We start from the raw sequence: 9,634 nt of genomic DNA on the forward strand, positions 1-9,634 counted from the left end.
CAAAACTATCATGCTTACTAAACGGTTCTAGAACTAGGATCTGCTCCCATTTAATAACGATTGAGGGCAATTAAAGTCTCAAATACTAAAATATTAAACCCTAACTCATGAGTCCTTCGTGAACTTGAATCTCATTATTTTAGCATGTTAATTGTTTTTAAGTATTAGCAATTAGAAGAAGTGTTTTCTATGGAGGAGAGTGGTTCTTGTGTATGCATGAGGATCAATGGGAGTGCACGAGGAAGCATCCCTAGAGACGTCATTTTTCATCATATGGGGTGACCTAATCACTCGTCCCCATATGCCTAGGAGAAGAGGTCACGCTCTCCCACCCCACAATCCCCCACAAAAAAAATTAAAAATAAAAAAAATCATTTGCTCTAACAATTATCAACATAACCATTGTCATAAAGGAAAAAAAAATCAATATAATCGTTAGTTTTTGTCTGTAATAAAAAACATAGTCCTTATAAAAAGTTATAACTATCACATATTAATTAGCTCTAAATAAGAGGAAAAAAAAAAACACTACCTAGTTGCATCGTTCATCAGTTAAACCGAGGATCTTGCGAAATTATTGCTCCTCCGAAATTAAAAATTCATCCATGTTGATGCTCTATCATGCACTCTCATTGGCCCCCACGTTGGTGTAGGGGGCCACACCTCCATGTAGCGATCTCCTGCCCAATAGTAAAGGCAAAATGTTTGTAAGAAAGTGGCATAGCTTATGCCTTCTATGCTTTTTTATGAGAGAAAGAATGTTGTTAAACTGCATAGCACAAGCTAGTGCCTCCTATGTCCATCTCTTTCGTCTCTCACATGAAATGACATATATGTCATCATGTATCTATCTCTTTCCTCCCTCTTAGGAAATAACATACCTGCCCTTCATCTTGTGCTTGTATACACTATGTAGCTAGGCAAGGAACTCAAATCGCTTACATATACCAATGGAACATGTTCTTTGTCTAGGAGCATGCTTTGCACCCAAACACAAGAGGTGCAAAATAACCATCGTGCCCCTCTTGGTTGATGCTCCATGTGCTCTTTAGGCTCTGTACTGTAACAATTCTATTTTTTAAACTTGATTCTGGGTCTGGTACACTTTTTTGCATTTCTGTTTTTTTGGAGTGATTCTACATCTTAAATGTTGTATGGTAACCGTTAAAAAAAAAAAAAAATTGTAACTTGAAAGAAACAGAAACTTGCATGGTTCGCAGTTAACAAAATCGTTTTTGTTAGAAACCATTATTTAAATAAAATACCATCTTCACCATGAGTGCCGAAGTTGTGATTTTTAAATACTATCTAAGGATAGTCAATGGTTTTTAATAAATTCTAAATATATGAAAACCATTATTAACATGAATTGAATCTAGGTATGTTAAATTGACATGAAGTGAATCTACCATATAAGATATCAAGAAGGAAAAAAACGTAGAAAACAAGAACAGCATCTGTGAATCTGATGTTTTGTTGGGCAAAACTATTAAAGGTCCTATACAATTAAGGGGGGAAAAAAAACAGTGATGACGATATCTCAAACATTAAAAAGAAAATAAAGCGTATAAAGAGCATCCAGACTAGGATGTGTTGTGTGCAAGAATATGTGGCATCAAGGGACTAGGTTGGATTTAGTTTTCCAAATCCAAAAAAATTTGATCCACTCAACAGAGCTCTGGGCTGAATAGAGCTCGATTCCACTCAAACCAGGGCGGTGGAAAATTTGGTCCAAGATGTGAAGGCTATTGGACATAGTCAATGAACCCTTCAATTCAAAAGATCTCTGTAAAAAGGTTAAAGAGGCAATTCAAAAGTTTGCTTTTGCTCTTATATGGCTTCAATCATGGTTAAACTGTTCTTTATGATGATCTTGATCAATTGCCTTCCCCTTACAGTTTACATAAATTACCCAGAGGCCAGAGCAGCTTCATAATGGGCTACAATTCTAATCCCAAGGAAATTATTATTTAAAAAAAAAAAAAAATGGAACAACAACAAACAAACTTACTACTGCATTTGAGCTCCTTAGAATTTTTTGTTGCAGCAGAACATATCATGGAAGTGAGCTTAACAACCCTGTAACATAAGGCAGATGGCCTAAGTAACTCTTAATTCAACATCTTTTTTCTATTCTTGAATGAAGTCCACGGCAGATTTTTGTGTCCTCCATCACCAGTTTTTACATAATAACATGACAACAATTACCTAGCAGTAAGGACACTCCCTTTTATTCACCCCATCAAATTCTGGATTCATATTTTCTGCCTCTATTTCGCATATAGCTTCCACATTTCCAGGGTTCCTGACTCCCTGTCCAGTAACTTATTGTATGCATTTTTTATGTGGCTGAACCTCAACAAGGTGTTCTGTTAGCTAGTGCCGCAAAGGATATTTAGATATGCATCTTGTTTGTTATCCTTACCACTACTTCTGGTGTTAACTGGTCATCCTTTGTAGCTTGTAATATCATAGTGGTGAGTGTGACAGTTGCTCAGTTTTTTACACTAAGAAATCATAAAAGGAAAAAAAAAAAATTATGCAAGTGATTCAATCAAAATAACACAATTAGGTGAATTCAAGGCCCAGGGAGCCTAATGTTTTCCCTCAAAACTTTGTCCGCAGCTGGAATTTGTCTGGGTAAATTCTTGGTGAGTGTAATCAATCTTCCAGGTTCAAACAATGTACAATCCTGCTATGTGCAACAACAAATCTGGTCATTTACAATATAGTTTGCAAAGATTAGATAATACAAGGTTTAAAGCCTGGAATCAGGCACCGGATCAGATTCCATTAATTTCAATTTGAATCTGATTTGAAACGGTTCGAAAATTGGCCAAGAACCCTAGATAATGGAATTGAGAAAGCAAAGTTTTTTTGGTTATCTTTGGGAGAAGATAACCAAGATTCGTCTTACATATGGGAAAAAGCAAAACTCGACCTCGTTCTCGCTTGAAGAACAGAAAAGCTGCAAAATAAAAATAAAATCAGCAGGGAGAGAGAGAGAGAGAGAGAGAGAGAGAATGAGCGATCACATCACCTCTCCGACGGCAGATCGAAGAAGACGAAGGAAGTGGGAGTTCTTGCTCTCCTTTCTTCTGCTTCTGTTCTCTGGTCGTCCAAGAGAAAATTGTGTATTAGGGTTTACAATACCCTTCAATTCACATGTTTCGATCACAAATTCCAATTTTACCCCTCCATACTTAAGTGAGTCATTTGATTCAACGCCTTTTGCTTAGAATCGATTCTGAGTGTGTGAGAAGCTTGCTTTCTCTGTTAAAAAAAAAAAAGATTCTAAATCCTAAAAAATGTGGCTCATTTCAAAAAATAGAAGAAATTGAACCGGACTTATCATACAGTTTTTACCCTATTTCTGTTCAAAAAAAATAAAAAGATAACAGAATCCATTTTTTAAAACGTTACAGTACAGAGCCTATTGGCTATGGCGCTGACAATGGGGCCACACTCATGGATAGAGTGCATTTTCCCATATAATAATAGGGAAGTGGTTTTCTTTTGGGAGCACAACCTATGCTAACGCTTCCTATGTCTCTCTCTCTCTCCTCTCCCCAACCAAAGGGTAGAGATGTCTTTTTCAAAAGAGACGACCAATGGGAGCACACGTTGAAGGTACGTCACACTTAGATATAATTTTTTTTTTTCAACAATAATAATAATAGGGAGAGGGTTCATAAAATGTAGCGTAGCTTCGGCACCAACATAGGAACCAATGGTAGCACATGTGGAAGAATGTTTCATAAAAAGTAGTGTGGTTTCTGCACCAGCATAGAGACCAATGGAAGCATACATGGAAACATCAATAGTGGCAAAATTTTCACTTTTCCTATGATCGAGGTAGAACGATCATTTCACCTTTTCATGTGTCTTGACGCAAGGACTCACTATTTCTTATGCACAAAAATCCTCTGTAAAAAAAATAGTAAGTGAGTGGCAACAAGCATCAGACGACTAGAGTGTATGCTATGACCCTCTCAACAGTTGAATTCTCACTGCCACTAGAGGCCAACCATAAAGAATTTGAATCCGTCTTTTATGGTTATTTTTGCCCTAATAATATTTTTCAAATGTTGCATAAATAAAAATAGATGCTCGCTTCCATTGTGACGTGGCCAAGTGGGTGACCCCGTTAACACCCCGAAATCCTTATGAAAATTGCCCTTGCCGTTTTGTTTGGTTGCCGAGTAATTTTACGAAGTACAAAACAAAATATTAGGAGAGTTGTAGTCTTATAGAGCATGATCCTTACCAGAAAAAAGTCTTATAGGGCATGATCGTGCGCGCCACACATGAGTTGTTGATTTGCTTCCTAGTTCCACTACCATCGAGCGCTGGCGTAGGTCGCGCTGCCGGATGTGCACCTCGCTTCTCCCCTGCCCTCATCCCCAATTCAGGTTCCGGCAACGGCAACGGCAACGGCAACGGCTCCGGCTCCGGCTCCGGCTCCGGCTCGTAAGTTTGTTCTTCGTTGCAACGGCACCTAAGTTTGTTCTTTGTTACTTTTTTCTGGGAGCATCGTCGATTCTTCATTGGTTAGTATTTTCTCAATTATGTTTTGGTTAACGTACTTTTGGAGCTACCCGTGAAGACCCTCTTGAGATTCAGGTGCGTATGCAAACGATGGCGCTATCTGATCTCTGAGGATCCTTATTTCGTTCAACTCCACTTTCAGCAATCCAAATCAAAACAACCTCATCTCTTCTTCTCATCAGTTCCAGCCCAACCAATTCAATTAGGTCCTTTCCCTGTTTTCCTAAAATCCACAGACAGAGAAGCGAATCCAATTAGCAGATTTGAGTTCCAGTTTGAGAATATTTATGCCACTCTGTTACCTAATTGTTTCGATCTGGTTTGCATTCAAGACGATGACATTGTTCATATTTGTAACCCTAGTACACATGAATTCATAACATTGCCAAAAGTTCCTTTCCCCATTGATTACTCCTCTGTGGGTTTCGGATATGTTCAGTGAATCGATGAGTATAAAGTTGGTTCGTTTTATTGGTCCTGATTATGGGCTTCTAGAAGATGGATTCAGTGAAGACAACCAAATGTCAAGTCTTTACCTTGGGATCTTCTTGGGCTTGGAGAGACGTTGCAGATTCTCCAGTGAGCTTTCTTAGTCTTCCAGCATTTGTTAACGGAGCCATCCACTGGTTGGTTCAATATTATTCCATGATTGACACCGGGATCTACCATGGACACATATTGATCCTGATAATACAATCATCGCATTTGATGTTGCGAGTGAAGAATACAGATTAGTTCCACATCCTGAAGGTTGTCTTGATATTAGGTCTTTAAAATATACTGAACTCCAATTAGTGGAGGTTCCATGGACATATGGATGTTTGAAGACTACTACTACGAGAGTGTGGTAATGATCGTGTTGGTGGTACATGGGTGAAACAATACACTATTGATCTGAACGTCTTGCACCGTTGCTACCGAATGGGGAAAAAAATTGTTCAATATTATGCACCTAGAGACATAGAGGACACAAGGGTGCTAATTGAGACATCTAGGAAAGGTTTAGGCTATTACCATCTCCAACGCAGAAGTTTCAAGGGATTTGTGCATAGTAAACAACTGCAAAAGCTACAGTTCAGTTTTTATTTCAAGAGTTTGCGGTCACTAGAACAATTAGCACAGGTACTATATATGCTTTTGTAGTGTTTTTTTCTTCTTCTTTTTAAATGTAGTTTTTATGCTGGATTTTTATATATAATTGAGAAATATAATGTTTTGCTGCATTTGATTTGATTGGATTTATTGAATTAGGAATTGCATTAGTCTTAAATTTCTAATTCTTAATTAAATTATCTTGTTCCTCCATTTGTAGAACTGGATTTCTTATGAGTTATGAGTAACATCTAACAAATATTAAAAGTTGCCTTGTCACTACCTATTGAAGGGAAGTTACTACTCTATTATGCAGGGAAGACATTGAAGCAGCTGAAGCAATAGGAAAATCGGAAATCCACTCTCTATGGCTGTAATTAATCCGTAAGCAAATTGTTGGGTGGCTTGCCTTGTCCTTTGAGCAAAGTTTTCAATGTCGACCTTTCATGTTCTCCAATTGATGAGAAGGATGATTAGTGAGTAAGCTTCATTCCTTTTTAATCTAGATGGGCTGTAATAGTCGATGTTCCAAGAATGAGTACCAACTTCCTCACAGGTCCATAGTCTTATACAGTTATACTCTATAAATGTTATAGTGGCTTTCTGTTTTTCATGGATCATTTATTTATGGATTTTTTTTTTTTTCCATTGAATATGTTAGTAGGGAGTCACTTTGGATAAAGGTTACATGTCTATTTATCCATCCTTTTACTGGAGGAAAGTTTCAGATTTCTTTGTTATCAGAGATTTCATGAGAATGCAAGCAGGTGCCATCAACCCTTTCCTAAGTCAAATTAATATGCATTAAGAGGCCATTAAATCAATTCAGAGGGGGCTTGTTTTGTGCTCAATTCCAATATTCTATCTGGTTTTGATGGTACATGCTGATATGTTCTTTTCAAACTGTTAGCCTTTTTATTTAGTGGATCATCTAATCGATCCAGATGAATGGGAAGCTTCCCATTATTGCTCTTCCATACCCTTTTGATATAATGACGTTTTCAAAAATAGGAAAGGTTCTTTTTTTATTTAAATAATGTTTCAGTTTTTATTAGTAAGCTGATTAAGAAAGTTATGTTATATTTACCCCAAAAATAAAAGCAGTGGGTGCAAGTTTTCGGCAGAGGAGGAAGGGGTGGATATTGATTAGCAGGCAAAATTTGGGAACGAATGGGCTAGAATTGCAACATATTTGCCTGGAAGAACAGATTATGACGTGAAGAAATTTTGGAAAACCAGGCAGAAGAGGCTGGGAAGGGTTTGACGGACATGACTTTTACCACACAAATCATAGTGGAAAATGGATAAAAATCCTCTTCCATCTGAAGCACATATTTTGGAGGTATGATTGAAGAATTGATGCAATTGATGCAGATAGACGTCGGATTGATTAATATTCATAATGTAGTTTTTTTTAGATTCGTTTATAGCAAGTAGTGTTTGAGTTCATCTTTATCTCTATTTTAGAGTTAGAGTCAAGTTATGGTTTCAGTTTCAAAATAGGATTAGGATTAGGAATTGTTTTTCCCATTATATACTTGGCTGAACCTAACAATTGAGTATTGGAACAAGTTGAATGAAAATTTTTGGGTTAATACCTTGACTGCCAAGAACTGCACACCTCTCTCGCTTCTACTCTGATCCCATATCTCGTCTCAGGTGAGGATATTCCTTGGCACATCAGTGACGGATCTGCAACTTCCTGCAGATGTACATCAGCAGTGGAATTCCTTTTCTTCTCTATTATTTTCTTTACTAGTAGTTGGTTAATGGAGATCGTTGTGTTGAAACCTTTGCTGTGTCACTTGCTTTGTTATTGGGTGGTTGTCTTCCCTTTTCCCCTATCCGTGATACTATTTTTCAGATCCCTGTTTTGCCCCTCTCTTTTGAATTTAATCTATTCTATCCTTTAATTATATTTAGTTCCAAGTATACCTCTGTCCCCATCATATAAGTTACCTTCTACTTCTTGTTATTGTTAGCTTGACTTCCACTAATTATGAGATTGCCATTGGTTTTCAAGTTCTTGTTCTTATTGTTAGCTTGACTTCCACTAATTATCACAGAAACTTATGATCGAATCTTTTTCTATCGAAATAAAGTGAGTGTGCTTGAGCACCCCAGCTTTTTGGCTGAGCCAAGCATGTAATGATGTTCTGCGATCATCTTACTCCCATCCAAGTATGTGCCAGTGTGCTCTGTAGTTTTCAGTTGGGTGCGACCGAGAGAAAGAAAGGACTGGAGTGACCATGCATGGCACTTCTCGACCTCCGGGGCACAATTGAATGAGTAACTCATATTCTGCCGGGTTGGATGACATGTGGGAATAGGTAAGTGAACTGGTGCAGAACTTGAAGCGGGTGGCGAGGATGATGAAAGTGATAACTCGGCAAAGGGAAAGGAGTTCTTATCAAATACCACCAGTTTGATATATAATGAAAGCGGCGATGCTGCTTTGCTGTGTGCTATAACCTATATAGACATATTGTGCAGACTTTGGAGCTAATATGTAAGGATGATAAGCACCGAGGTATGGATATCAAACACAACCAAAAGTTAAAAAAAATATATAATTACGGGCAGTGCCAGAAAGTACCTCTAATGGAGATTTACCAGCAGGCACATGAGTCGATAAATGGTATACTAAGAATAAAGCTATAGAAAGTGCCTCGAGCCAAAGTTGAGAGGGAAGCTTACTTTGAAACATCAGAGTCAGTTTGATTTCAATAACATGGCGATGCTTACTCTCAATAATATCATTTTGTGCTTTGATATCATGAAGAAAATAGAAATTCTCTATGTAAATTTCCTTCACAGTGGGGTGTGATCCTTTATGCATTTCGTAGATATTCAGATTGGATGGAGAGACATTATCAAACAAAAAATGAAAGTGACTTATGATACAGATACAGTATTATACATGAAAGGAAAGTGAGTCACATACAGTTACAGAGTTTGGTCAGATGCTCGGTCAGGTCTCCTGTTTATCAGCACAGGATCCTTCAAAATGCCCCTGGGAGTTAATCCCATTCTTATTTGATATCACTTCTCTTCTCATATGATTGGGTGACACACAATTTATAAGGACAGAGATGATGAGTTATTAGCAGAGACTAACTAATGCAGTATGGACATACAGGCACTATGGTACTCTATGGTACATGATGGTTTATTACTATTTTAGCTTAATCGATTTCTCTCATCTCTCAGCCAAGGAAAAAAAAAAAAGGGTTCAGGCCGAAGCTGTAAACCTCGAAGGGGACCTTGACAATTGTGAGGACCTAGATATAACATTCCCTATGAACTTCCTCCCATCCAAATCATCTGTGCTAGGGATTTTGCATATCATCTCACATTGATCATATCAGAGGTTATGGAGATCTGCAGGATTTTTTTTCTTCTTCTTTATTCAATAAGCTGAGATGAATTAGTAGACTCTATGGATCCGAAAGGGGGTGTCTAGATAGTAATTGAAGCCTACTAACTGGTAACTTTTTTTTTCTTTTCACATGACACTTGTTTCCATTTTTAATATTGTGAAAATGGTTATGATATGAAATATTTAGCCTTGTCTTCTTCCTATTCCTGTTCTCAGTATTTATACTCAGGTAATAATTTGAGTAACTTAATTAAAATTTAAATTGGTTGCAGAATTAAAGAATGAAGTGGAAGAGAATGAAGATCACTCACTTAGGCAGAGGTTACAAAGAAATCTTCGAATGTGCATGAGGAGTACACCCATTCTCTTGTCAAGGGAAACTCTAGAACCGGTGCATGATCTTATCGTCTTTTGTAATGTTAGCTACTTCCTGTACTCATTTTAAAGCTGAAATTGTACCAATAAGTTGCTTACCTGGTACTCCAGTGAATTGTTATACTTTCACTAGTAATTGTGATTCCTTGAAAGATCCTGTTTGTAAAGCAATTTGTGCCAAAAAAACAAGAAAACATAAGAAAATACAAGAACTTTTTTTTTCTTCTAATGGTAACCAAA

At 37.4% G+C, this 9,634-nt stretch overlaps 1 long non-coding RNA gene across 1 annotated transcript; it reads left to right on the forward strand.

Moving 5' to 3' along the window:
* Window positions 1-4,167: 4,167 nt before the first annotated feature.
* On the forward strand, window positions 4,168-9,634 carry LOC122077206. The gene is made up of 3 exons (XR_006139708.1): window positions 4,168-5,670; window positions 5,957-6,120; window positions 9,292-9,634. It is a non-coding gene; the product is annotated as an uncharacterized LOC122077206 (long non-coding RNA).

The sequence above is a fragment of the Macadamia integrifolia genome, chromosome 4, assembly GCF_013358625.1.
Source record: "Macadamia integrifolia cultivar HAES 741 chromosome 4, SCU_Mint_v3, whole genome shotgun sequence".
Taxonomy (NCBI): domain Eukaryota; kingdom Viridiplantae; phylum Streptophyta; class Magnoliopsida; order Proteales; family Proteaceae; genus Macadamia; species Macadamia integrifolia.